We start from the raw sequence: 27,662 nt of genomic DNA on the forward strand, positions 1-27,662 counted from the left end.
TTTGACATATTGCAAAAATTGATAATTCTCATGAGCGCGGACCTATCAGATTTGGCCGATTTTTAAGAGTTTTGCTTTTGATGCTTTTTCTAATATTTACACTATAATACTAGTGCCATGATTTATTTATTATGTATTTTTGGCTTAATTTCTATGATTTGAACATAAAATTAAGACAAATTTGACATATTGCAAAAATTGAAAATTCTCATGAGCGCGGACCTATCAGATTTGGCCGATTTTTAAGGGTTTTTGCTTTTGATGCTTTTTCTAATATTTACACTATAATACTAGTGCCATGATGTATTTATTATGTATGTTTGGCTGAATTTCTATGATTTGAACATAAAATTAAGACAAATTTGACATATTGCAAAAATTGAAAATTCTCATGAGCGCGGACCTATCAGATTTGGCCGATTTTTAAGGGTTTATCGTTTTATGCTTTTTCTTATATTTACACTATTATACTAGTGCCATGATGTATTTATTATGTATTTTTGGCTGAATTTCTATGATTTGAACATAAAATTAAGACAAATTTGACATATTGCAAAAATTGAAAATTCTCATGAGCGCGGACCTATCAGATTTGGCCAATTTTGAGGGTTTTGCTTTTGATGCTTTTTCTAATATTTACACTATAATACTAGTGCCATGATGTATTTATTATGTATTTTTGGCTGAATTTCTATGATTTGAACATAAAATTAAGACAAATTTGACATATTGCAAAAATTGAAAATTCTCATGAGCGCGGACCTATCAGATTACGCCGATTTTACAGGTTTTTGCTTTTGATGCTTTTTCTAATATTTACACTATTATACTAGTGCCATGATGTATTAATTATGTATTTTTGGCTTAATTTCTATGATTTGAACATAAAATTAAGACAAATTTGACATATTGCAAAAATTGAACATTCTCATGAGCGCGGACCTATCAGATTTGGCCGATTTTTAAGGGTTTTTGCTTTTGATGCTTTTTCTAATATTTACACTATAATACTAGTGCCATGATGTATTTATTATGTATTTTTGGCTGAATTTCTATGATTTGAACATAAAATTAAGACAAATTTGACATATTGCAAAAATTGAAAATTCTCATGAGCGCGGACCTATCAGATTTGGCCGATTTTTAAGAGTTTTGCTTTTGATGCTTTTTCTAATATTTACACTATAATACTAGTGCTATGATGTATTTATTATGTATGTTTGGCTGAATTTCTATGATTTGAACATAAAATTAAGACAAATTTGACATATTGCAAAAATTGAAAATTCTCATGAGCGCGGACCTATCAGATTTGGCTGATTTTTAAGAGTTTTGCTTTTGATGCTTTTTCTTATATTTACACTATTATGCTAGTGCCATGATGTATTTATTATGTATTTTTGGCTTAATTTCTATGATTTGAACATAAAATTAAGACAAATTTGACATATTGCAAAAATTGAAAATTCTCATGAGCGCGGACCTATCAGATTTGGCCGATTTTTAAGGGTTTTTGCTTTTGATGCTTTTTCTAATATTTACACTATAATACTAGTGCCATGATGTATTTATTATGTATTTTTGGCTGAATTTCTATGATTTGAACATAAAATTAAGACAAATTTGACATATTGCAAAAATTGAAAATTCTCATGAGCGCGGACCTATCAGATTTGGCCGATTTTTAAGGGTTTTTGCTTTTGATGCTTTTTCTAATATTTACACTATTATACTAGTGCCATGATGTATTTATTATGTATTTTTGGCTTAATTTCTATGATTTGAACATAAAATTAAGACAAATTTGACATATTGCAAAAATTGATAATTCTCATGAGCGCGGACCTATCAGATTTGGCCAATTTTTAAGAGTTTTGCTTTTGATGCTTTTTCTAATATTTACACTATAATACTAGTGCCATGATTTATTTATTATGTATTTTTGGCTGAATTTCTATGATTTGAACATAAAATTAAGACAAATTTGACATATTGCAAAAATTGAAAATTCTCATGAGCGCGGACCTATCAGATTTGGCCGATTTTTAAGGGTTTTTGCTTTTGATGCTTTTTCTAATATTTACATAATAATACTAGTGCCATGATGTATTTATTATGTATTTTTGGCTGAATTTCTATGATTTGAACATAAAATTAAGACAAATTTGAAATATTGCAAAAATTGATAATTCTCATGAGCGCGGACCTATCAGATTTGGCCGATTTTTAAGAGTTTTGCTTTTGATGCTTTTTCTAATATTTACACTATAATACTAGTGCCATGATGTATTTATTATGTATGTTTGGCTGAATTTCTATGATTTGAACATAAAATTAAGACAAATTTGACATATTGCAAAAATTGAAAATTCTCATGAGCGCGGACCTATCAGATTTGGCCGATTTTTAAGGGTTTATCGTTTTATGCTTTTTCTTATATTTACACTATTATACTAGTGCCATGATGTATTTATTATGTATTTTTGGCTGAATTTCTATGATTTGAACATAAAATTAAGACAAATTTGACATATTGCAAAAATTGAAAATTCTCATGAGCGCGGACCTATCAGATTTGGCCGATTTTACAGGCTTTTGCTTTTGATGCTTTTTCTAATATTTACACTATAATACTAGTGCCATGATGTATTAATTATGTATTTTTGGCTTAATTTCTATGATTTGAACATAAAATTAAGACAAATTTGAAATAATGCAAAAATTGAACATTCTCATGAGCGCGGACCTATCAGATTTGGCCGATTTTTAAGGGTTTTTGCTTTTGATGCTTTTTCTAATATTTACACTATAATACTAGTGCCATCATGTATTTATTATGTATTTTTGGCTTAATTTCTATGATTTGAACATAAAATTAAGACAAATTTGACATATTGCAAAAATTGATAATTCTCATGAGCGCGGACCTATCAGATTACGCCGATTTTACAGGTTTTTGCTTTTGATGCTTTTTCTAATATTTACACTATTATACTAGTGCCATGATGTATTAATTATGTATTTTTGGCTTAATTTCTATGATTTGAACATAAAATTAAGACAAATTTGACATATTGCAAAAATTGAACATTCTCATGAGCGCGGACCTATCAGATTTTGCCGATTTTTAAGGGTTTTTGCTTTTGATGCTTTTTCTAATATTTACACTATAATACTAGTGCCATGATGTATTTATTATGTATTTTTGGCTGAATTTCTATGATTTAAACATAAAATTAAGACAAATTTGACATATTGCAAAAATTGAAAATTCTCATGAGCGCGGACCTATCAGATTTGGCCGATTTTTAAGGGTTTTTGCTTTTGATGCTTTTTCTAATATTTACACTATAATACTAGTGCCATCATGTATTTATTATGTATTTTTGGCTTAATTTCTATGATTTGAACATAAAATTAAGACAAATTTGACATATTGCAAAAATTGATAATTCTCATGAGCGCGGACCTATCAGATTTGGCCGATTTTTAAGAGTTTTGCTTTTGATGCTTTTTCTAATATTTACACTATAATACTAGTGCCATGATGTATTTATTATGTATTTTTGGCTGAATTTCTATGATTTGAACATAAAATTAAGACAAATTTGACATATTGCAAAAATTGAAAATTCTCATGAGCGCGGACCTATCAGATTTGGCCAATTTTGAGGGTTTTGCTTTTGATGCTTTTTCTAATATTTACACTATAATACTAGTGCCATGATGTATTTATTATGTATTTTTGGCTGAATTTCTATGATTTGAACATAAAATTAAGACAAATTTGACATATTGCAAAAATTGAAAATTCTCATGAGCGCGGACCTATCAGATTACGCCGATTTTACAGGTTTTTGCTTTTGATGCTTTTTCTAATATTTACACTATTATACTAGTGCCATGATGTATTAATTATGTATTTTTGGCTTAATTTCTATGATTTGAACATAAAATTAAGACAAATTTGACATATTGCAAAAATTGAACATTCTCATGAGCGCGGACCTATCAGATTTGGCCGATTTTTACGGGTTTTTGCTTTTGATGCTTTTTCTAATATTTACACTATAATACTAGTGCCATGATGTATTTATTATGTATTTTTGGCTGAATTTCTATGATTTAAACATAAAATTAAGACAAATTTGACATATTGCAAAAATTGAAAATTCTCATGAGCGCGGACCTATCAGATTTGGCCGATTTTTAAGAGTTTTGCTTTTGATGCTTTTTCTAATATTTACACTATAATACTAGTGCTATGATGTATTTATTATGTATTTTTGGCTGAATTTCTATGATTTGAACATAAAATTAAGACAAATTTGACATATTGCAAAAATTGAAAATTCTCATGAGCGCGGACCTATCAGATTACGCCGATTTTACAGGTTTTTGCTTTTGATGCTTTTTCTAATATTTACACTATAATACTAGTGCCATGATGTATTAATTATGTATTTTTGGCTTAATTTCTATGATTTGAACATAAAATTAAGACAAATTTGACATATTGCAAAAATTGAACATTCTCATGAGGGCGGACCTATCAGATTTGGCCGATTTTTAAGGGTTTTTGCTTTTGATGCTTTTTCTAATATTTACACTATAATACTAATGCCATGATGTATTTATTATGTATTTTTGGCTTAATTTCTATGATTTGAACATAAAATTAAGACAAATTTGACATATTGCAAAAATTGATAATTCTCATGAGCGCGGACCTATCAGATTTGGCCGATTTTTAAGAGTTTTGCTTTTGATGCTTTTTCTAATATTTACACTATAATACTAGTGCCATGATTTATTTATTATGTATTTTTGGCTGAATTTCTATGATTTGAACATAAAATTAAGACAAATTTGACATATTGCAAAAATTGAACATTCTCATGAGGGCGGACCTATCAGATTTGGCCGATTTTTAAGGGTTTTTGCTTTTGATGCTTTTTCTAATATTTACACTATAATACTAGTGCCATGATGTATTTATTATGTATTTTTGGCTGAATTTCTATGATTTGAACATAAAATTAAGACAAATTTGAAATATTGCAAAAATTGATAATTCTCATGAGCGCGGACCTATCAGATTTGGCCGATTTTTAAGAGTTTTGCTTTTGATGCTTTTTCTAATATTTACACTATAATACTAGTGCCATGATGTATTTATTATGTATGTTTGGCTGAATTTCTATGATTTGAACATAAAATTAAGACAAATTTGACATATTGCAAAAATTGAAAATTCTCATGAGCGCGGACCTATCAGATTTGGCCGATTTTTAAGGGTTTATCGTTTTATGCTTTTTCTTATATTTACACTATTATACTAGTGCCATGATGTATTTATTATGTATTTTTGGCTGAATTTCTATGATTTGAACATAAAATTAAGACAAATTTGACATATTGCAAAAATTGAAAATTCTCATGAGCGCGGACCTATCAGATTTGGCCAATTTTGAGGGTTTTGCTTTTGATGCTTTTTCTAATATTTACACTATAATACTAGTGCCATGATGTATTTATTATGTATTTTTGGCTGAATTTCTATGATTTGAACATAAAATTAAGACAAATTTGACATATTGCAAAAATTGAAAATTCTCATGAGCGCGGACCTATCAGATTTGGCCAATTTTGAGGGTTTTGCTTTTGATGCTTTTTCTAATATTTACACTATAATACTAGTGCCATGATGTATTTATTATGTATTTTTGGCTGAATTTCTATGATTTGAACATAAAATTAAGACAAATTTGACATATTGCAAAAATTGAAAATTCTCATGAGCGCGGACCTATCAGATTACGCCGATTTTACAGGTTTTTGCTTTTGATGCTTTTTCTAATATTTACACTATTATACTAGTGCCATGATGTATTAATTATGTATTTTTGGCTTAATTTCTATGATTTGAACATAAAATTAAGACAAATTTGACATATTGCAAAAATTGAACATTCTCATGAGCGCGGACCTATCAGATTTGGCCGATTTTTAAGGGTTTTTGCTTTTGATGCTTTTTCTAATATTTACACTATAATACTAATGCCATGATGTATTTATTATGTATTTTTGGCTTAATTTCTATGATTTGAACATAAAATTAAGACAAATTTGACATATTGCAAAAATTGATAATTCTCATGAGCGCGGACCTATCAGATTTGGCCGATTTTTAAGAGTTTTGCTTTTGATGCTTTTTCTAATATTTACACTATAATACTAGTGCCATGATTTATTTATTATGTATTTTTGGCTGAATTTCTATGATTTGAACATAAAATTAAGACAAATTTGACATATTGCAAAAATTGAAAATTCTCATGAGCGCGGACCTATCAGATTTGGCCGATTTTTAAGGGTTTTTGCTTTTGATGCTTTTTCTAATATTTACACTATAATACTAGTGCCATCATGTATTTATTATGTATTTTTGGCTTAATTTCTATGATTTGAACATAAAATTAAGACAAATTTGACATATTGCAAAAATTGATAATTCTCATGAGCGCGGACCTATCAGATTTGGCCGATTTTTAAGGGTTTTGCTTTTGATGCTTTTTCTAATATTTACACTATAATACTAGTGCCATGATGTATTTATTATGTATTTTTGGCTGAATTTCTATGATTTGAACATAAAATTAAGACAAATTTGACATATTGCAAAAATTGAAAATTCTCATGAGCGCGGACCTATCAGATTTGGCCAATTTTGAGGGTTTTGCTTTTGATGCTTTTTCTAATATTTACACTATAATACTAGTGCCATGATGTATTTATTATGTATTTTTGGCTGAATTTCTATGATTTGAACATAAAATTAAGACAAATTTGACATATTGCAAAAATTGAAAATTCTCATGAGCGCGGACCTATCAGATTACGCCGATTTTACAGGTTTTTGCTTTTGATGCTTTTTCTAATATTTACACTATTATACTAGTGCCATGATGTATTAATTATGTATTTTTGGCTTAATTTCTATGATTTGAACATAAAATTAAGACAAATTTGACATATTGCAAAAATTGAACATTCTCATGAGCGCGGACCTATCAGATTTGGCCGATTTTTACGGGTTTTTGCTTTTGATGCTTTTTCTAATATTTACACTATAATACTAGTGCCATGATGTATTTATTATGTATTTTTGGCTGAATTTCTATGATTTAAACATAAAATTAAGACAAATTTGACATATTGCAAAAATTGAAAATTCTCATGAGCGCGGACCTATCAGATTTGGCCGATTTTTAAGAGTTTTGCTTTTGATGCTTTTTCTAATATTTACACTATAATACTAGTGCTATGATGTATTTATTATGTATTTTTGGCTGAATTTCTATGATTTGAACATAAAATTAAGACAAATTTGACATATTGCAAAAATTGAAAATTCTCATGAGCGCGGACCTATCAGATTACGCCGATTTTACAGGTTTTTGCTTTTGATGCTTTTTCTAATATTTACACTATAATACTAGTGCCATGATGTATTAATTATGTATTTTTGGCTTAATTTCTATGATTTGAACATAAAATTAAGACAAATTTGACATATTGCAAAAATTGAACATTCTCATGAGGGCGGACCTATCAGATTTGGCCGATTTTTAAGGGTTTTTGCTTTTGATGCTTTTTCTAATATTTACACTATAATACTAATGCCATGATGTATTTATTATGTATTTTTGGCTTAATTTCTATGATTTGAACATAAAATTAAGACAAATTTGACATATTGCAAAAATTGATAATTCTCATGAGCGCGGACCTATCAGATTTGGCCGATTTTTAAGAGTTTTGCTTTTGATGCTTTTTCTAATATTTACACTATAATACTAGTGCCATGATTTATTTATTATGTATTTTTGGCTGAATTTCTATGATTTGAACATAAAATTAAGACAAATTTGACATATTGCAAAAATTGAACATTCTCATGAGGGCGGACCTATCAGATTTGGCCGATTTTTAAGGGTTTTTGCTTTTGATGCTTTTTCTAATATTTACACTATAATACTAGTGCCATGATGTATTTATTATGTATTTTTGGCTGAATTTCTATGATTTGAACATAAAATTAAGACAAATTTGACATATTGCAAAAATTGATAATTCTCATGAGCGCGGACCTATCAGATTTGGCCGATTTTTAAGAGTTTTGCTTTTGATGCTTTTTCTAATATTTACACTATAATACTAGTGCCATGATGTATTTATTATGTATGTTTGGCTGAATTTCTATGATTTGAACATAAAATTAAGACAAATTTGACATATTGCAAAAATTGAAAATTCTCATGAGCGCGGACCTATCAGATTTGGCCGATTTTTAAGGGTTTATCGTTTTATGCTTTTTCTTATATTTACACTATTATACTAGTGCCATGATGTATTTATTATGTATTTTTGGCTGAATTTCTATGATTTGAACATAAAATTAAGACAAATTTGACATATTGCAAAAATTGAAAATTCTCATGAGCGCGGACCTATCAGATTTGGCCAATTTTGAGGGTTTTGCTTTTGATGCTTTTTCTAATATTTACACTATAATACTAGTGCCATGATGTATTTATTATGTATTTTTGGCTGAATTTCTATGATTTGAACATAAAATTAAGACAAATTTGACATATTGCAAAAATTGAAAATTCTCATGAGCGCGGACCTATCAGATTTGGCCAATTTTGAGGGTTTTGCTTTTGATGCTTTTTCTAATATTTACACTATAATACTAGTGCCATGATGTATTTATTATGTATTTTTGGCTGAATTTCTATGATTTGAACATAAAATTAAGACAAATTTGACATATTGCAAAAATTGAAAATTCTCATGAGCGCGGACCTATCAGATTACGCCGATTTTACAGGTTTTTGCTTTTGATGCTTTTTCTAATATTTACACTATTATACTAGTGCCATGATGTATTAATTATGTATTTTTGGCTTAATTTCTATGATTTGAACATAAAATTAAGACAAATTTGACATATTGCAAAAATTGAACATTCTCATGAGCGCGGACCTATCAGATTTGGCCGATTTTTAAGGGTTTTTGCTTTTGATGCTTTTTCTAATATTTACACTATAATACTAATGCCATGATGTATTTATTATGTATTTTTGGCTTAATTTCTATGATTTGAACATAAAATTAAGACAAATTTGACATATTGCAAAAATTGATAATTCTCATGAGCGCGGACCTATCAGATTTGGCCGATTTTTAAGAGTTTTGCTTTTGATGCTTTTTCTAATATTTACACTATAATACTAGTGCCATGATTTATTTATTATGTATTTTTGGCTGAATTTCTATGATTTGAACATAAAATTAAGACAAATTTGACATATTGCAAAAATTGAAAATTCTCATGAGCGCGGACCTATCAGATTTGGCCGATTTTTAAGGGTTTTTGCTTTTGATGCTTTTTCTAATATTTACACTATAATACTAGTGCCATGATGTATTTATTATGTATTTTTGGCTGAATTTCTATGATTTGAACATAAAATTAAGACAAATTTGAAATATTGCAAAAATTGATAATTCTCATGAGCGCGGACCTATCAGATTTGGCCGATTTTTAAGAGTTTTGCTTTTGATGCTTTTTCTAATATTTACACTATAATACTAGTGCCATGATGTATTTATTATGTATGTTTGGCTGAATTTCTATGATTTGAACATAAAATTAAGACAAATTTGACATATTGCAAAAATTGAAAATTCTCATGAGCGCGGACCTATCAGATTTGGCCGATTTTTAAGGGTTTATCGTTTTATGCTTTTTCTTATATTTACACTATTATACTAGTGCCATGATGTATTTATTATGTATTTTTGGCTGAATTTCTATGATTTGAACATAAAATTAAGACAAATTTGACATATTGCAAAAATTGAAAATTCTCATGAGCGCGGACCTATCAGATTTGGCCAATTTTGAGGGTTTTGCTTTTGATGCTTTTTCTAATATTTACACTATAATACTAGTGCCATGATGTATTTATTATGTATTTTTGGCTGAATTTCTATGATTTGAACATAAAATTAAGACAAATTTGACATATTGCAAAAATTGAAAATTCTCATGAGCGCGGACCTATCAGATTTGGCCAATTTTGAGGGTTTTGCTTTTGATGCTTTTTCTAATATTTACACTATAATACTAGTGCCATGATGTATTTATTATGTATTTTTGGCTGAATTTCTATGATTTGAACATAAAATTAAGACAAATTTGACATATTGCAAAAATTGAAAATTCTCATGAGCGCGGACCTATCAGATTACGCCGATTTTACAGGTTTTTGCTTTTGATGCTTTTTCTAATATTTACACTATTATACTAGTGCCATGATGTATTAATTATGTATTTTTGGCTTAATTTCTATGATTTGAACATAAAATTAAGACAAATTTGACATATTGCAAAAATTGAACATTCTCATGAGCGCGGACCTATCAGATTTGGCCGATTTTTAAGGGTTTTTGCTTTTGATGCTTTTTCTAATATTTACACTATAATACTAGTGCCATGATGTATTTATTATGTATTTTTGGCTGAATTTCTATGATTTGAACATAAAATTAAGACAAATTTGACATATTGCAAAAATTGAAAATTCTCATGAGCGCGGACCTATCAGATTTGGCCGATTTTTAAGAGTTTTGCTTTTGATGCTTTTTCTAATATTTACACTATAATACTAGTGCTATGATGTATTTATTTTGTATGTTTAGCTGAATTTCTATGATTTGAACATAAAATTAAGACAAATTTGACATATTGCAAAAATTGAAAATTCTCATGAGCGCGGACCTATCAGATTTGGCTGATTTTTAAGAGTTTTGCTTTTGATGCTTTTTCTTATATTTACACTATTATGCTAGTGCCATGATGTATTTATTATGTATTTTTGGCTTAATTTCTATGATTTGAACATAAAATTAAGACAAATTTGACATATTGCAAAAATTGAAAATTCTCATGAGCGCGGACCTATCAGATTTGGCCGATTTTTAAGGGTTTTTGCTTTTGATGCTTTTTCTAATATTTACACTATAATACTAGTGCCATGATGTATTTATTATGTATTTTTGGCTGAATTTCTATGATTTGAACATAAAATTAAGACAAATTTGACATATTGCAAAAATTGAAAATTCTCATGAGCGCGGACCTATCAGATTTGGCCGATTTTTAAGGGTTTTTGCTTTTGATGCTTTTTCTAATATTTACACTATTATACTAGTGCCATGATGTATTTATTATGTATTTTTGGCTTAATTTCTATGATTTGAACATAAAATTAAGACAAATTTGACATATTGCAAAAATTGATAATTCTCATGAGCGCGGACCTATCAGATTTGGCCGATTTTTAAGAGTTTTGCTTTTGATGCTTTTTCTAATATTTACACTATAATACTAGTGCCATGATTTATTTATTATGTATTTTTGGCTGAATTTCTATGATTTGAACATAAAATTAAGACAAATTTGACATATTGCAAAAATTGAAAATTCTCATGAGCGCGGACCTATCAGATTTGGCCGATTTTTACAGGTTTTTGCTTTTGATGCTTTTTCTAATATTTACACTATAATACTAGTGCCATGATGTATTTATTATGTATTTTTGGCTGAATTTCTATGATTTGAACATAAAATTAAGACAAATTTGAAATATTGCAAAAATTGATAATTCTCATGAGCGCGGACCTATCAGATTTGGCCGATTTTTAAGAGTTTTGCTTTTGATGCTTTTTCTAATATTTACACTATAATACTAATGCCATGATGTATTTATTATGTATGTTTGGCTGAATTTCTATGATTTGAACATAAAATTAAGACAAATTTGACATATTGCAAAAATTGAAAATTCTCATGAGCGCGGACCTATCAGATTTGGCCGATTTTTAAGGGTTTATCGTTTTATGCTTTTTCTTATATTTACACTATTATACTAGTGCCATGATGTATTTATTATGTATTTTTGGCTGAATTTCTATGATTTGAACATAAAATTAAGACAAATTTGACATATTGCAAAAATTGAAAATTCTCATGAGCGCGGACCTATCAGATTTGGCCGATTTTACAGGCTTTTGCTTTTGATGCTTTTTCTAATATTTACACTATAATACTAGTGCCATGATGTATTAATTATGTATTTTTGGCTTAATTTCTATGATTTGAACATAAAATTAAGACAAATTTGAAATATTGCAAAAATTGAACATTCTCATGAGCGCGGACCTATCAGATTTGGCCGATTTTTAAGGGTTTTTGCTTTTGATGCTTTTTCTAATATTTACACTATAATACTAGTGCCATCATGTATTTATTATGTATTTTTGGCTTAATTTCTATGATTTGAACATAAAATTAAGACAAATTTGACATATTGCAAAAATTGATAATTCTCATGAGCGCGGACCTATCAGATTTGGCCGATTTTTAAGAGTTTTGCTTTTGATGCTTTTTCTAATATTTACACTATAATACTAGTGCCATGATGTATTTATTATGTATTTTTGGCTGAATTTCTATGATTTGAACATAAAATTAAGACAAATTTGACATATTGCAAAAATTGAAAATTCTCATGAGCGCGGACCTATCAGATTTGGCCGATTTTTAAGAGTTTTGCTTTTGATGCTTTTTCTAATATTTACACTATAATACTAGTGCCATGATTTATTTATTATGTATTTTTGGCTGAATTTCTATGATTTGAACATAAAATTAAGACAAATTTGACATATTGCAAAAATTGAAAATTCTCATGAGCGCGGACCTATCAGATTTGGCCGATTTTTAAGGGTTTTTGCTTTTGATGCTTTTTCTAATATTTACACTATAATACTAGTGCCATGATGTATTTATTATGTATTTTTGGCTGAATTTCTATGATTTGAACATAAAATTAAGACAAATTTGAAATATTGCAAAAATTGATAATTCTCATGAGCGCGGACCTATCAGATTTGGCCGATTTTTAAGAGTTTTGCTTTTGATGCTTTTTCTAATATTTACACTATAATACTAGTGCCATGATGTATTTATTATGTATGTTTGGCTGAATTTCTATGATTTGAACATAAAATTAAGACAAATTTGACATATTGCAAAAATTGAAAATTCTCATGAGCGCGGACCTATCAGATTTGGCCGATTTTTAAGGGTTTATCGTTTTATGCTTTTTCTTATATTTACACTATTATACTAGTGCCATGATGTATTTATTATGTATTTTTGGCTGAATTTCTATGATTTTAACATAAAATTAAGACAAATTTGACATATTGCAAAAATTGAAAATTCTCATGAGCGCGGACCTATCAGATTTGGCCAATTTTGAGGGTTTTGCTTTTGATGCTTTTTCTAATATTTACACTATAATACTAGTGCCATGATGTATTTATTATGTATTTTTGGCTGAATTTCTATGATTTGAACATAAAATTAAGACAAATTTGACATATTGCAAAAATTGAAAATTCTCATGAGCGCGGACCTATCAGATTTGGCCAATTTTGAGGGTTTTGCTTTTGATGCTTTTTCTAATATTTACACTATAATACTAGTGCCATGATGTATTTATTATGTATTTTTGGCTGAATTTCTATGATTTGAACATAAAATTAAGACAAATTTGACATATTGCAAAAATTGAAAATTCTCATGAGCGCGGACCTATCAGATTACGCCGATTTTACAGGTTTTTGCTTTTGATGCTTTTTCTAATATTTACACTATTATACTTGTGCCATGATGTATTAATTATGTATTTTTGGCTTAATTTCTATGATTTGAACATAAAATTAAGACAAATTTGACATATTGCAAAAATTGAACATTCTCATGAGCGCGGACCTATCAGATTTGGCCGATTTTTAAGGGTTTTTGCTTTTGATGCTTTTTCTAATATTTACACTATAATACTAGTGCCATGATGTATTTATTATGTATTTTTGGCTGAATTTCTATGATTTGAACATAAAATTAAGACAAATTTGACATATTGCAAAAATTGAAAATTCTCATGAGCGCGGACCTATCAGATTTGGCCGATTTTTAAGAGTTTTGCTTTTGATGCTTTTTCTAATATTTACACTATAATACTAGTGCTATGATGTATTTATTATGTATGTTTGGCTGAATTTCTATGATTTGAACATAAAATTAAGACAAATTTGACATATTGCAAAAATTGAAAATTCTCATGAGCGCGGACCTATCAGATTTGGCTGATTTTTAAGAGTTTTGCTTTTGATGCTTTTTCTTATATTTACACTATTATGCTAGTGCCATGATGTATTTATTATGTATTTTTGGCTTAATTTCTATGATTTGAACATAAAATTAAGACAAATTTGACATATTGCAAAAATTGAAAATTCTCATGAGCGCGGACCTATCAGATTTGGCCGATTTTTAAGGGTTTTTGCTTTTGATGCTTTTTCTAATATTTACACTATAATACTAGTGCCATGATGTATTTATTATGTATTTTTGGCTGAATTTCTATGATTTGAACATAAAATTAAGACAAATTTGACATATTGCAAAAATTGAAAATTCTCATGAGCGCGGACCTATCAGATTTGGCCGATTTTTAAGGGTTTTTGCTTTTGATGCTTTTTCTAATATTTACACTATTATACTAGTGCCATGATGTATTTATTATGTATTTTTGGCTGAATTTCTATGATTTGAACATAAAATTAAGACAAATTTGACATATTGCAAAAATTGAAAATTCTCATGAGCGCGGACCTATCAGATTACGCCGATTGTACAGGTTTTTGCTTTTGATGCTTTTTCTAATATTTACACTATAATACTAGTGCCATGATGTATTTATTATGTATTTTTGGCTGAATTTCTATGATTTGAACATAAAATTAAGACAAATTTGACATATTGCAAAAATTGAAAATTCTCATGAGCGCGGACCTATCAGATTTGGCCGATTTTTAAGAGTTTTGCTTTTGATGCTTTTTCTAATATTTACACTATAATACTAGTGCCATGATGTATTTATTATGTATGTTTGGCTGAATTTCTATGATTTGAACATAAAATTAAGACAAATTTGACATATTGCAAAAATTGAACATTCTCATGAGCGCGGACCTATCAGATTTGGCCGATTTTTAAGGGTTTTTGCTTTTGATGCTTTTTCTAATATTTACACTATAATACTAGTGCCATGATGTTTTTATTATGTATTTTTGGCTGAATTTCTATGATTTGAACATAAAATTAAGACAAATTTGACATATTGCAAAAATTGAAAATTCTCATGAGCGCGGACCTATCAGATTTGGCCGATTTTTAAGGGTTTTTGCTTTTGATGCTTTTTCTAATATTTACACTATAATACTAGTGCCATGATGTATTTATTATGTATTTTTGGCTGAATTTCTATGATTTGAACATAAAATTAAGACAAATTTGACATATTGCAAAAATTGAAAATTCTCATGAGCGCGGACCTATCAGATTTGGCCAATTTTGAGGGTTTTGCTTTTGATGCTTTTTCTAATATTTACACTATAATACTAGTGCCATGATGTATTTATTATGTATTTTTGGCTGAATTTCTATGATTTGAACATAAAATTAAGACAAATTTGACATATTGCAAAAATTGAAAATTCTCATGAGCGCGGACCTATCAGATTTGGCCGATTTTTAAGAGTTTTGCTTTTGATGCTTTTTCTAATATTTACACTATAATACTAGTGCTATGATGTATTTATTATGTATTTTTGGCTGAATTTCTATGATTTGAACATAAAATTAAGACAAATTTGACATATTGCAAAAATTGAAAATTCTCATGAGCGCGGACCTATCAGATTACGCCGATTTTACAGGTTTTTGCTTTTGATGCTTTTTCTAATATTTACACTATAATACTAGTGCCATGATGTATTAATTATGTATTTTTGGCTTAATTTCTATGATTTGAACATAAAATTAAGACAAATTTGACATATTGCAAAAATTGAACATTCTCATGAGCGCGGACCTATCAGATTTGGCCGATTTTTAAGGGTTTTTGCTTTTGATGCTTTTTCTAATATTTACACTATAATACTAGTGCCATCATGTATTTATTATGTATTTTTGGCTGAATTTCTATGATTTGAACATAAAATTAAGACAAATTTGACATATTGCAAAAATTGAAAATTCTCATGAGCGCGGACCTATCAGATTTGGCCAATTTGGAGGGTTTTGCTTTTGATGCTTTTTCTTATATTTACACTATAATACTAGTGCCATGATGTATTTATTATGTATTTTTGGCTGAATTTCTATGATTTGAACATAAAATTAAGACAAATTTGACATATTGCAAAAATTGAAAATTCTCATGAGCGCGGACCTATCAGATTACGCCGATTGTACAGGTTTTTGCTTTTGATTCTCTTTCTAATATTTACACTATAATACTAGTGCCATGATGTATTTATTATGTATTTTTAGCTGAATTTCTATGATTTGAACATAAAATTAAGACAAATTTGACATATTGCAAAAATTGATAATTCTCATGAGCGCGGACCTATCAGATTTGGCCGATTTTTAAGAGTTTTGCTTTTGATGCTTTTTCTAATATTTACACTATAATACTAGTGCCATGATGTATTTATTATGTATGTTTGGCTGAATTTCTATGATTTGAACATAAAATTAAGACAAATTTGACATATTGCAAAAATTGAAAATTCTCATGAGCGCGGACCTATCAGATTTGGCCGATTTTTAAGGGTTTTGCTTTTGATGCTTTTTCTTATATTTACACTATTATACTAGTGCCATGATGTATTTATTATGTATTTTTGGCTGAATTTCTATGATTTGAACATAAAATTAAGACAAATTTGACATATTGCAAAAATTGAAAATTCTCATGAGCGCGGACCTATCAGATTTGGCCGATTTTTAAGGGTTTTGCTTTTGATGCTTTTTCTTATATTTACACTATTATACTAGTGCCATGATGTATTTATTATGTATTTTTGGCTGAATTTCTATGATTTGAACATAAAATTAAGACAAATTTGACATATTGCAAAAATTGAAAATTCTCATGAGCGCGGACCTATCAGATTACGCCGATTTTACAGGTTTTTGCTTTTGATGCTTTTTCTAATATTTACACTATAATACTAGTGCCATGATGTATTAATTATGTATTTTTGGCTTAATTTCTATGATTTGAACATAAAATTAAGACAAATTTGACATATTGCAAAAATTGAACATTCTCATGAGCGCGGACCTATCAGATTTGGCCGATTTTTAGGGGTTTTTGCTTTTGATGCTTTTTCTAATATTTACACTATAATACTAATGCCATGATGTATTTATTATGTATTTTTGGCTTAATTTCTATGATTTGAACATAAAATTAAGACAAATTTTACATATTGCAAAAATTGAAAATTCTCATGAGCGCGGACCTATCAGATTTGGCCGATTTTTAAGGGTTTTGCTTTTGATGCTTTTTCTAATATTTACACTATAATACTAGTGCCATGATGTATTTATTATGTATTTTTGGCTGAATTTCTATGATTTGAACATAAAATTAAGACAAATTTGACATATTGCAAAAATTGAAAATTCTCATGAGCGCGGACCTATCAGATTTGGCCGATTTTTAAGGGTTTTTGCTTTTGATGCTTTTTCTAATATTTACACTATAATACTAATGCCATGATGTATTTATTATGTATTTTTGGCTTAATTTCTATGATTTGAACATAAAATTAAGACAAATTTTACATATTGCAAAAATTGAAAATTCTCATGAGCGCGGACCTATCAGATTTAGCCGATTTTTAAGGCTTTTGCTTTTGATGCTGTTTCTAATATTTACACTATTATTCTGGTGCCATGATGTATTTATTATGTATTTTTGGCTGAATTTCTATGATTTGAACATAAAATTAAGACAAATTTGACATATTGCAAAAATTGAAAATTCTCATGAGCGCGGACCTATCAGATTTGGCACATTTTGCAGGTTTTTTCTATAGATGCTTTTTCTAATATTTACACTTTTATACTAGTGCCATGATGTATTTATTATGTATTTTTGGCTGAATTTCTATGATTTGAACATAAAATTAAGACAAATGTGACATATTGCAAAAATTGAAAATTCTCATGAGCGCGGACCTATCAGATTTGGCCGATTTTTAAGGTTTTTGCTATAGATGCTTTTTCTAATATTTACAATTTTATACTAGTGCCATAATGTATTTATTATGTATTTTTGACTGAATTTCTATGATTTGAACATAAAATTAAGACAAATTTTACATATTGCAAAAATTGAAAATTCTCATGAGCGCGGACCTCTCAGATTTGGCCGATTTTGAAGGTTTTTGCTATAGATGCTTTTTCTAATATTTACACTTTTATACTAGTGCCATGATGTATTTATTATGTATTTTTGGCTGAATTTCTATGATTTGAACATAAAATTAAGACAAATGTGACATATTGCAAAAATTGAAAATTCTCATGAGCGCGGACCTATCAGATTTGGCCGATTTTTAAGGTTTTTGCTATAGATGCTTTTTCTAATATTTACAATTTTATACTAGTGCCATGATGTATTTATTATGTATTTTTGGGTGAATTTCTATGATTTGAACATTAAATTAAGACAAATTTTACATATTGCAAAAATTGAAAATTCTCATGAATCAGATTTAGCCGATTTTTAAGGCTTTTGCTTTTGATGCTGTTTCTAATATTTACACTATTATTCTGGTGCCAAGATGTATTTATTATGTATTTTTGGCTGAATTTCTATGATTTGAACATAAAATTAAGACAAATTTGACATATTGCAAAAATTGAAAATTCTTATGAGCGCGGACCTATCAGATTTGGCCGATTTTACAGGTTTTTGCTTTTGATGCTTTTTCTAATATTTACACTTTAATACTAGTGCAATGATGTATTTATTATGTATTTTTGGGTGAATTTCTATGATTTGAACATTAAATTAAGACAAATTTGACATATTGCAAAAATTGAAAATTCTCATGAGCGCGGACCTATCAGATTTGGCCGATTTTCAAGGGTTTTGCTATAGATGCTTTTTCTAATGTTTACACTTTCATACTAGTGCCATGATGTATTTATTATGTATTTTTGACTGAATTTCTATGATTTGAACATAAAATTAAGACAAATTTGACATATTGCAAAAATTGAAAATTCTCATGAGCGCGGACCGATCAGATTTGGCCGATTTTGCAGGTTTTTGCTTTTGATGCTTTTTCTAATATTTACACTTTTATACTAGGACCATGATGTATTTATTTTGTATTTTTGGCTGAATTTCTATGATTTGAACATAAAATTAAGACAAATTTTACATATTGCAAAAATTGAAAATTCTCATGAGCGCGGACCTATCAGATTTGGCCGATTTTTAAGGGTTTTTGCTTTTGATGCTTTTTCTAATATTTACACTATAATACTAGTGCCATCATGTATTTATTATGTATTTTTGGCTGAATTTCTATGATTTGAACATAAAATTAAGACAAATTTGACATATTGCAAAAATTGAAAATTCTCATGAGCGCGGACCTATCAGATTTGGCCAATTTGGAGGGTTTTGCTTTTGATGCTTTTTCTTATATTTACACTATAATACTAGTGCCATGATGTATTTATTATGTATTTTTGGCTGAATTTCTATGATTTGAACATAAAATTAAGACAAATGTGAGATATTGCAAAAATTGAAAATTCTCATGAGCGCGGACCTATCAGATTTGGCCGATTTTGCAGGTTTTTGCTATAGATGCTTTTTCTAATATTTACACTTTTATACTAGTGCCATGATGAATTTATTATGTATTTTTGACTGAATTTCTATGATTTGAACATAAAATTAAGACAAATTTGACATATTGCAAAAATTGAAAATTCTCATGAGCGCGGACCTATCAGATTTGGCCGATTTTTAAGGGTTTTGCTTTTGATGCTTTTTCCAATATTTACACTAATATACTAGTGCCATGATGTATTTATTATGTATTTTTGACTGAATTTCTATGATTTGAACATAAAATTAAGACAAATTTGACATATTGCAAAAATTGAAAATTCTCATGAGCGCGGACCTCTCAGATTTGGCCGATTTTGCGGGTTTTTACTTTTGATGCTTTTTCTAATATTTACACTTTAATACTAGGACCATGATGTATTTATTTTGTATTTTTGGCTGAATTTCTATGATTTGAACATAAAATTAAGACAAATTTGACATATTGCAAAAATTGAAAATTCTCATGAGCGCGGACCTATCAGATTTGGCCGATTTTGCAGGTTTTTGCTATAGATGCTTTTTCTAATATTTACACTTTTATATTAGTGCCATGATGTATTTATTATGTATTTTTGACTGAATTTCTATGATTTTAACATTAAATTAAGACAAATTTGACATATTGCAAAAATTGAAAATTCTCATGAGCGCGGACCTATCAGATTTGGCCGATTTTACAGGTTTTGCTTTTGATGCTTTTTCTAATATTTACACTATAATACTAGTGCCATGATGGATTTATTATGTATTTTTGGGTGAATTTCTATGATTTGAACATAAAATTAAGACAAATTTGACATATTGCAAAAATTGAAAATTCTCATGAGCGCGGACCTATCAGATTTGGCCGATTTTACAGGTTTTTGCTTTTGATGCTTTTTCTAATATTTACACTTTAATACTAGTGCAATGATGTATTTATTATGTATTTTTGGGTGAATTTCTATGATTTGAACATTAAATTAAGACAAATTTGACATATTGCAAAAATTGAAAATTCTCATGAGCGCGGACCTATCAGATTTGGCCGATTTTCAAGGGTTTTGCTTTTGATGCTTTTTCTAATATTTACACTATTATACTAGTGCCATGATGTATTTATTATGTATTTTTGGCTGAATTTCTATGATTTGAACATAAAATTAAGACAAATTTGACATATTGCAAAAATTGAAAATTCTCATGAGCGCGGACCTATCAGATTTAGCCGATTTTTAAGGCTTTTGCTTTTGATGCTGTTTCTAATATTTACACTATTATTCTGGTGCCATGATGTATTTATTATGTATTTTTGACTGAATTTCTATGATTTGAACATAAAATTAAGACAAATTTGACATATTGCAAAAATTGAAAATTCTCATGAGCGCGGACCTATCAGATTTGGCCGATTTTGCAGGTTTTTGCTATAGATGCTTTTTCTAATGTTTACACTTTTATACTAGTGCCATGATGTATTTATTATGTATTTTTGACTGAATTTCTATGATTTGAACATAAAATTAAGACAAATTTGACATATTGCAAAAATTGAAAATTCTCATGAGCGCGGACCGATCAGATTTGGCCGATTTTGCAGGTTTTTGCTTTTGATGCTTTTTCTAATATTTACACTTTTATACTAGGACCATGATGTATTTATTTTGTATTTTTGGCTTAATTTCTATGATTTGAACATAAAATTAAGACAAATTTTACATATTGCAAAAATTGAAAATTCTCATGAGCGCGGACCTATCAGATTTGGCCGATTTTGCAGGTTTTTGCTATAGATGCTTTTTCTAATATTTACACTTTTATACTAGTGCCATGATGTATTTATTATGTATTTTTGACTGAATTTCTATGATTTGAACATAAAATTAAGACAAATTTGACATATTGCAAAAATTGAAAATTCTCATGAGCGCGGACCTATCAGATTTGGCCGATTTTTAAGGGTTTTGCTTTTGATGCTTTTTCTAATATTTACACTATAATACTAGTGGCATGATGTATTTATTTTGTATTTTTGGCTGAATTTCTATGATTTGAACATAAAATTAAGACAAATGTGAGATATTGCAAAAATTGAAAATTCTCATGAGCGCGGACCTATCAGATTTGGCCGATTTTGCAGGTTTTTGCTATAGATGCTTTTTCTAATATTTACACTTTTATACTAGTGCCATGATGTATTTATTATGTATTTTTGACTGAATTTCTATGATTTGAACATAAAATTAAGACAAATTTGACATATTGCAAAAATTGAAAATTCTCATGAGCGCGGACCTATCAGATTTGGCCGATTTTTAAGGGTTTTGCTTTTGATGCTTTTTCTAATATTTACACTAATATACTAGTGCCATGATGTATTTATTATGTATTATGGCTGAATTTCTATGATTTGAACATAAAATTAAGACAAATGTGACATATTGCAAAAATTGAAAATTCTCATGAGCGCGGACCTATCAGATTTGGCCGATTTTGCAGGTTTTTGCTATAGATGCTTTTTCTAATATTTACACTTTTATACTAGTGCCATAATGTATTTATTATGTATTTTTGACTGAATTTCTATGATTTGAACATAAAATTAAGACAAATTTGACATATTGCAAAAATTGAAAATTCTCATGAGCGCGGACCTCTCAGATTTGGCCGATTTTGCGGGTTTTTACTTTTGATGCTTTTTCTAATATTTACACTTTAATACTAGGACCATGATGTATTTATTTTGTATTTTTGGCTGAATTTCTATGATTTGAACATAAAATTAAGACAAATTTGACATATTGCAAAAATTGAAAATTCTCATGAGCGCGGACCTATCAGATTTGGCCGATTTTGCAGGTTTTTGCTATAGATGCTTTTTCTAATATTTACACTTTTATATTAGTGCCATGATGTATTTATTATGTATTTTTGACTGAATTTCTATGATTTTAACATTAAATTAAGACAAATTTGACATATTGCAAAAATTGAAAATTCTCATGAGCGCGGACCTATCAGATTTGGCCGATTTTTAAGGGTTTTGCTTTTGATGCTTTTTCTAATATTTACACTATAATACTAGTGCCATGATGTATTTATTATGTATTTTTGGCTGAATTTCTATGATTTGAACATAAAATTAAGACAAATTTGACATATTGCAAAAATTGAAAATTCTCATGAGCGCGGACCTATCAGATTTGGCCGATTTTGCAGGTTTTTGCTATAGATGCTTTTTCTAATATTTACACTTTTATATTAGTGCCATGATGTATTTATTATGTATTTTTGACTGAATTTCTATGATTTGAACATTAAATTAAGACAAATTTGACATATTGCAAAAATTGAAAATTCTCATGAGCGCGGACCTATCAGATTTGGCCGATTTTTAAGGGTTTTGCTTTTGATGCTTTTTCTAATATTTACACTATTATACTAGTGCCATGATGTATTTATTATGTATTTTTGGCTGAATTTCTATGATTTGAACATAAAATTAAGACAAATGTGACATATTGCAAAAATTGAAAATTCTCATGAGCGCGGACCTATCAGATTTGGCCGATTTTACAGGTTTTGCTTTTGATGCTTTTTCTAATATTTACACTATAATACTAGTGCCATGATGTATTTATTATGTATTTTTGGGTGAATTTCTATGATTTGAACATAAAATTAAGACAAATTTGACATATTGCAAAAATTGAAAATTCTCATGAGCGCGGACCTATCAGATTTGGCCGATTTTTAAGGATTTTGCTTTTGATGCTTTTTCTAATATTTACACTTTTATACTAGTGCCATGATGTATTTATTATGTATTTTTGGCTGAATTTCTATGATTTGAACATAAAATTAAGACAAATTTGACATATTGCAAAAATTGAAAATTCTCATGAGCACAGACCTATCAGATTTGGCCGATTTTGCAGGTTTTTGCTATAGATGCTTTTTCTAATATTTACACTATAATACTAGTGCCATGATGTATTTATTATGTATTTTTGGGTGAATTTCTATGATTTGAACATAAAATAAAGACAAATTTGACATATTGCAAAAATTGAAAATTCTCATGAGCGCGGACCTATCAGATTTGGCCGATTTTTAAGGGTTTTGCTTTTGATGCTTTTTCTAATAGTTACACTATTATACTAGTGCCATGATGTATTTATTATGTATTTTTGGCTGAATTTCTATGATTGGAACATAAAATGAAGACAAATTTGACATATTGCAAAAATTGAAAATTCTCATGAGCGCGGACCTATCAGATTTGGCCGATTTTTAAGGGTTTTGCTTTTGATGCTGTTTCTAATATTTACACTATTATTCTGGTGCCAGGATGTATTTATTATGTATTTTTGGCTGAATTTCTATGATTTGAACATAAAATTAAGACAAATTTGACATATTGCAAAAATTGAAAATTCTCATGAGCGCGGACCTATCAGATTTGGCCGATTTTACAGGTTTTTGCTTTTGATGCTTTTTCTAATATTCACACTAAAATACTAGTGCCATGATGTATTAATTATGTATTTCTGGCTGAATTTCTGTGATTTGAACATAAAATTAAGACAAATTTGACATATTGCAAAAATTGAAAATTCTCATGAGCGCGGACCTATCAGATTTGGCCGATTTTTTATGGTTTTGCTTTTGATGCTTTTTCTAATATTTACACTATAATACTAGTGCCATGATGTATTTATTATGTATTTTTTGCTGAACTTCTATGATTTGAACATAAAATTAAGACAAATTTGACATATTGCAAAAATTGAAAATTCTCATGAGCGCGGACCTATCAGATTTGGCCGATTTTGCAGGTTTTTGCTTTTGATGCTTTTTCTAATATTTACACTATAATACTAGTTCCATGATGTATTTATTATGTATTTTTGGCTGAATTTCTATGATTTGAACATAAAATTAAGACAAATTTGACATATTGCAAAAATTGAAAATTCTCATGAGCGCGGACCTATCAGATTTGGCCGATTTTGCAGGTTTTTGCTATAGATGCTTTTTCTAATATTTACACTTTTATATTAGTGCCATGATGTATTTATTATGTATTTTTGACTGAATTTCTATGATTTTAACATAAAATTAAGACAAATTTGACATATTGCAAAAATTGAAAATTCTCATGAGCGCGGACCTATCAGATTTGGCCGATTTTTAAGGGTTTTGCTTTTGATGCTTTTTCTAATATTTACACTATAATACTAGTGCCATGATGTATTTATTATGTATTTTTGGCTGAATTTCTATGATTTGAACATAAAATTAAGACAAATGTGACATATTGCAAAAATTGAAAATTCTCATGAGCGCGGACCTATCAGATTTGGCCGATTTTGCAGGTTTTTGCTATAGATGCTTTTTCTAATATTTACACTTTTATACTAGTGCCATGATGTATTTATTATGTATTTTTGACTGAATTTCTATGATTTGAACATTAAATTAAGACAAATTTGACATATTGCAAAAATTGAAAATTCTCATGAGCGCGGACCTATCAGATTTGGCCGATTTTTAAGGGTTTTGCTTTTGATGCTTTTTCTAATATTTACACTATTATACTAGTGCCATGATGTATTTATTATGTATTTTTGGCTGAATTTCTATGATTTGAACATAAAATTAAGACAAATGTGACATATTGCAAAAATTGAAAATTCTCATGAGCGCGGACCTATCAGATTTGGCCGATTTTACAGGTTTTGCTTTTGATGCTTTTTCTAATATTTACACTATAATACTAGTGCCATGATGGATTTATTATGTATTTTTGGGTGAATTTCTATGATTTGAACATAAAATTAAGACAAATTTGACATATTGCAAAAATTGAAAATTCTCATGAGCGCGGACCTATCAGATTTGGCCGATTTTTAAGGATTTTGCTTTTGATGCTTTTTCTAATATTTACACTATTATACTAGTGCCATGATGTATTTATTATGTATTTTTGGCTGAATTTCTATGATTTGAACATAAAATTAAGACAAATGTGACATATTGCAAAAATTGAAAATTCTCATGAGCGCGGACCTATCAGATTTAGCCGATTTTTAAGGGTTTTGCTTTTGATGCTTTTTGTAATATTTACACTATAATACTAGTGCCATGATGTATTTATTAGGTATTTTTGGCTGAATTTCTATGATTTGAACATAAAATTAAGACAAATTTGACATATTGCAAAAATTGAAAATTCTCATGAGCGCGGACCTATCAGATTTGGCCGATTTTGCAGGTTTTTGCTTTTGATGCTTTTTCTAATATTTACACTTTAATACTAGGACCATGATGTATTTATTTTGTATTTTTGGCTGAATTTCTATGATTTGAACATAAAATTAAGACAAATTTGACATATTGCAAAAATTGAAAATTCTCATGAGCGCGGACCTATCAGATTTGGCCGATTTTTAAGGGTTTTGCTTTTGATGCTTTTTCTAATATTTACACTATTATACTAGTGCCATGATGTATTTATTATGTATTTTTGGCTGAATTTCTATGATTTGAACATAAAATTAAGACAAATTTGACATATTGCAAAAATTGAAAATTCTCATGAGCGCGGACCTATCAGATTTGGCCGATTTTACAGGTTTTGCTTTTGATGCTTTTTCTAATATTTACACTATAATACTAGTGCCATGATGGATTTATTATGTATTTTTGGGTGAATTTCTATGATTTGAACATAAAATTAAGACAAATTTGACATATTGCAAAAATTGAAAATTCTCATGAGCGCGGACCTATCAGATTTGGCCGATTTTTAAGGGTTTTGCTTTTGATGCTTTTTCTAATATTTACACTATTATACTAGTGCCATGATGTATTTATTATGTATTTTTGGCTGAATTTCTATGATTTGAACATAAAATTAAGACAAATGTGACATATTGCAAAAATTGAAAATTCTCATGAGCGCGGACCTATCAGATTTGGCCGATTTTACAGGTTTTGCTTTTGATGCTTTTTCTAATATTTACACTATAATACTAGTGCCATGATGGATTTATTATGTATTTTTGGGTGAATTTCTATGATTTGAACATAAAATTAAGACAAATTTGACATATTGCAAAAATTGAAAATTCTCATGAGCGCGGACCTATCAGATTTGGCCGATTTTTAAGGATTTTGCTTTTGATGCTTTTTCTAATATTTACACTATTATACTAGTGCCATGATGTATTTATTATGTATTTTTGGCTGAATTTCTATGATTTGAACATAAAATTAAGACAAATGTGACATATTGCAAAAATTGAAAATTCTCATGAGCGCGGACCTATCAGATTTAGCCGATTTTTAAGGGTTTTGCTTTTGATGCTTTTTGTAATATTTACACTATAATACTAGTGCCATGATGTATTTATTAGGTATTTTTGGCTGAATTTCTATGATTTGAACATAAAATTAAGACAAATTTGACATATTGCAAAAATTGAAAATTCTCATGAGCGCGGACCTATCAGATTTGGCCGATTTTGCAGGTTTTTGCTTTTGATGCTTTTTCTAATATTTACACTTTAATACTAGGACCATGATGTATTTATTTTGTATTTTTGGCTGAATTTCTATGATTTGAACATAAAATTAAGACAAATTTGACATATTGCAAAAATTGAAAATTCTCATGAGCGCGGACCTATCAGATTTGGCCGATTTTTAAGGGTTTTGCTTTTGATGCTTTTTCTAATATTTACACTATTATACTAGTGCCAT

This window comes from Euprymna scolopes, chromosome 9 (genome assembly GCF_053919585.1).
Source record: "Euprymna scolopes isolate OS-2025 chromosome 9, ASM5391958v1, whole genome shotgun sequence".
In the NCBI taxonomy this organism is placed as follows: Eukaryota; Metazoa; Mollusca; class Cephalopoda; order Sepiida; family Sepiolidae; genus Euprymna; species Euprymna scolopes.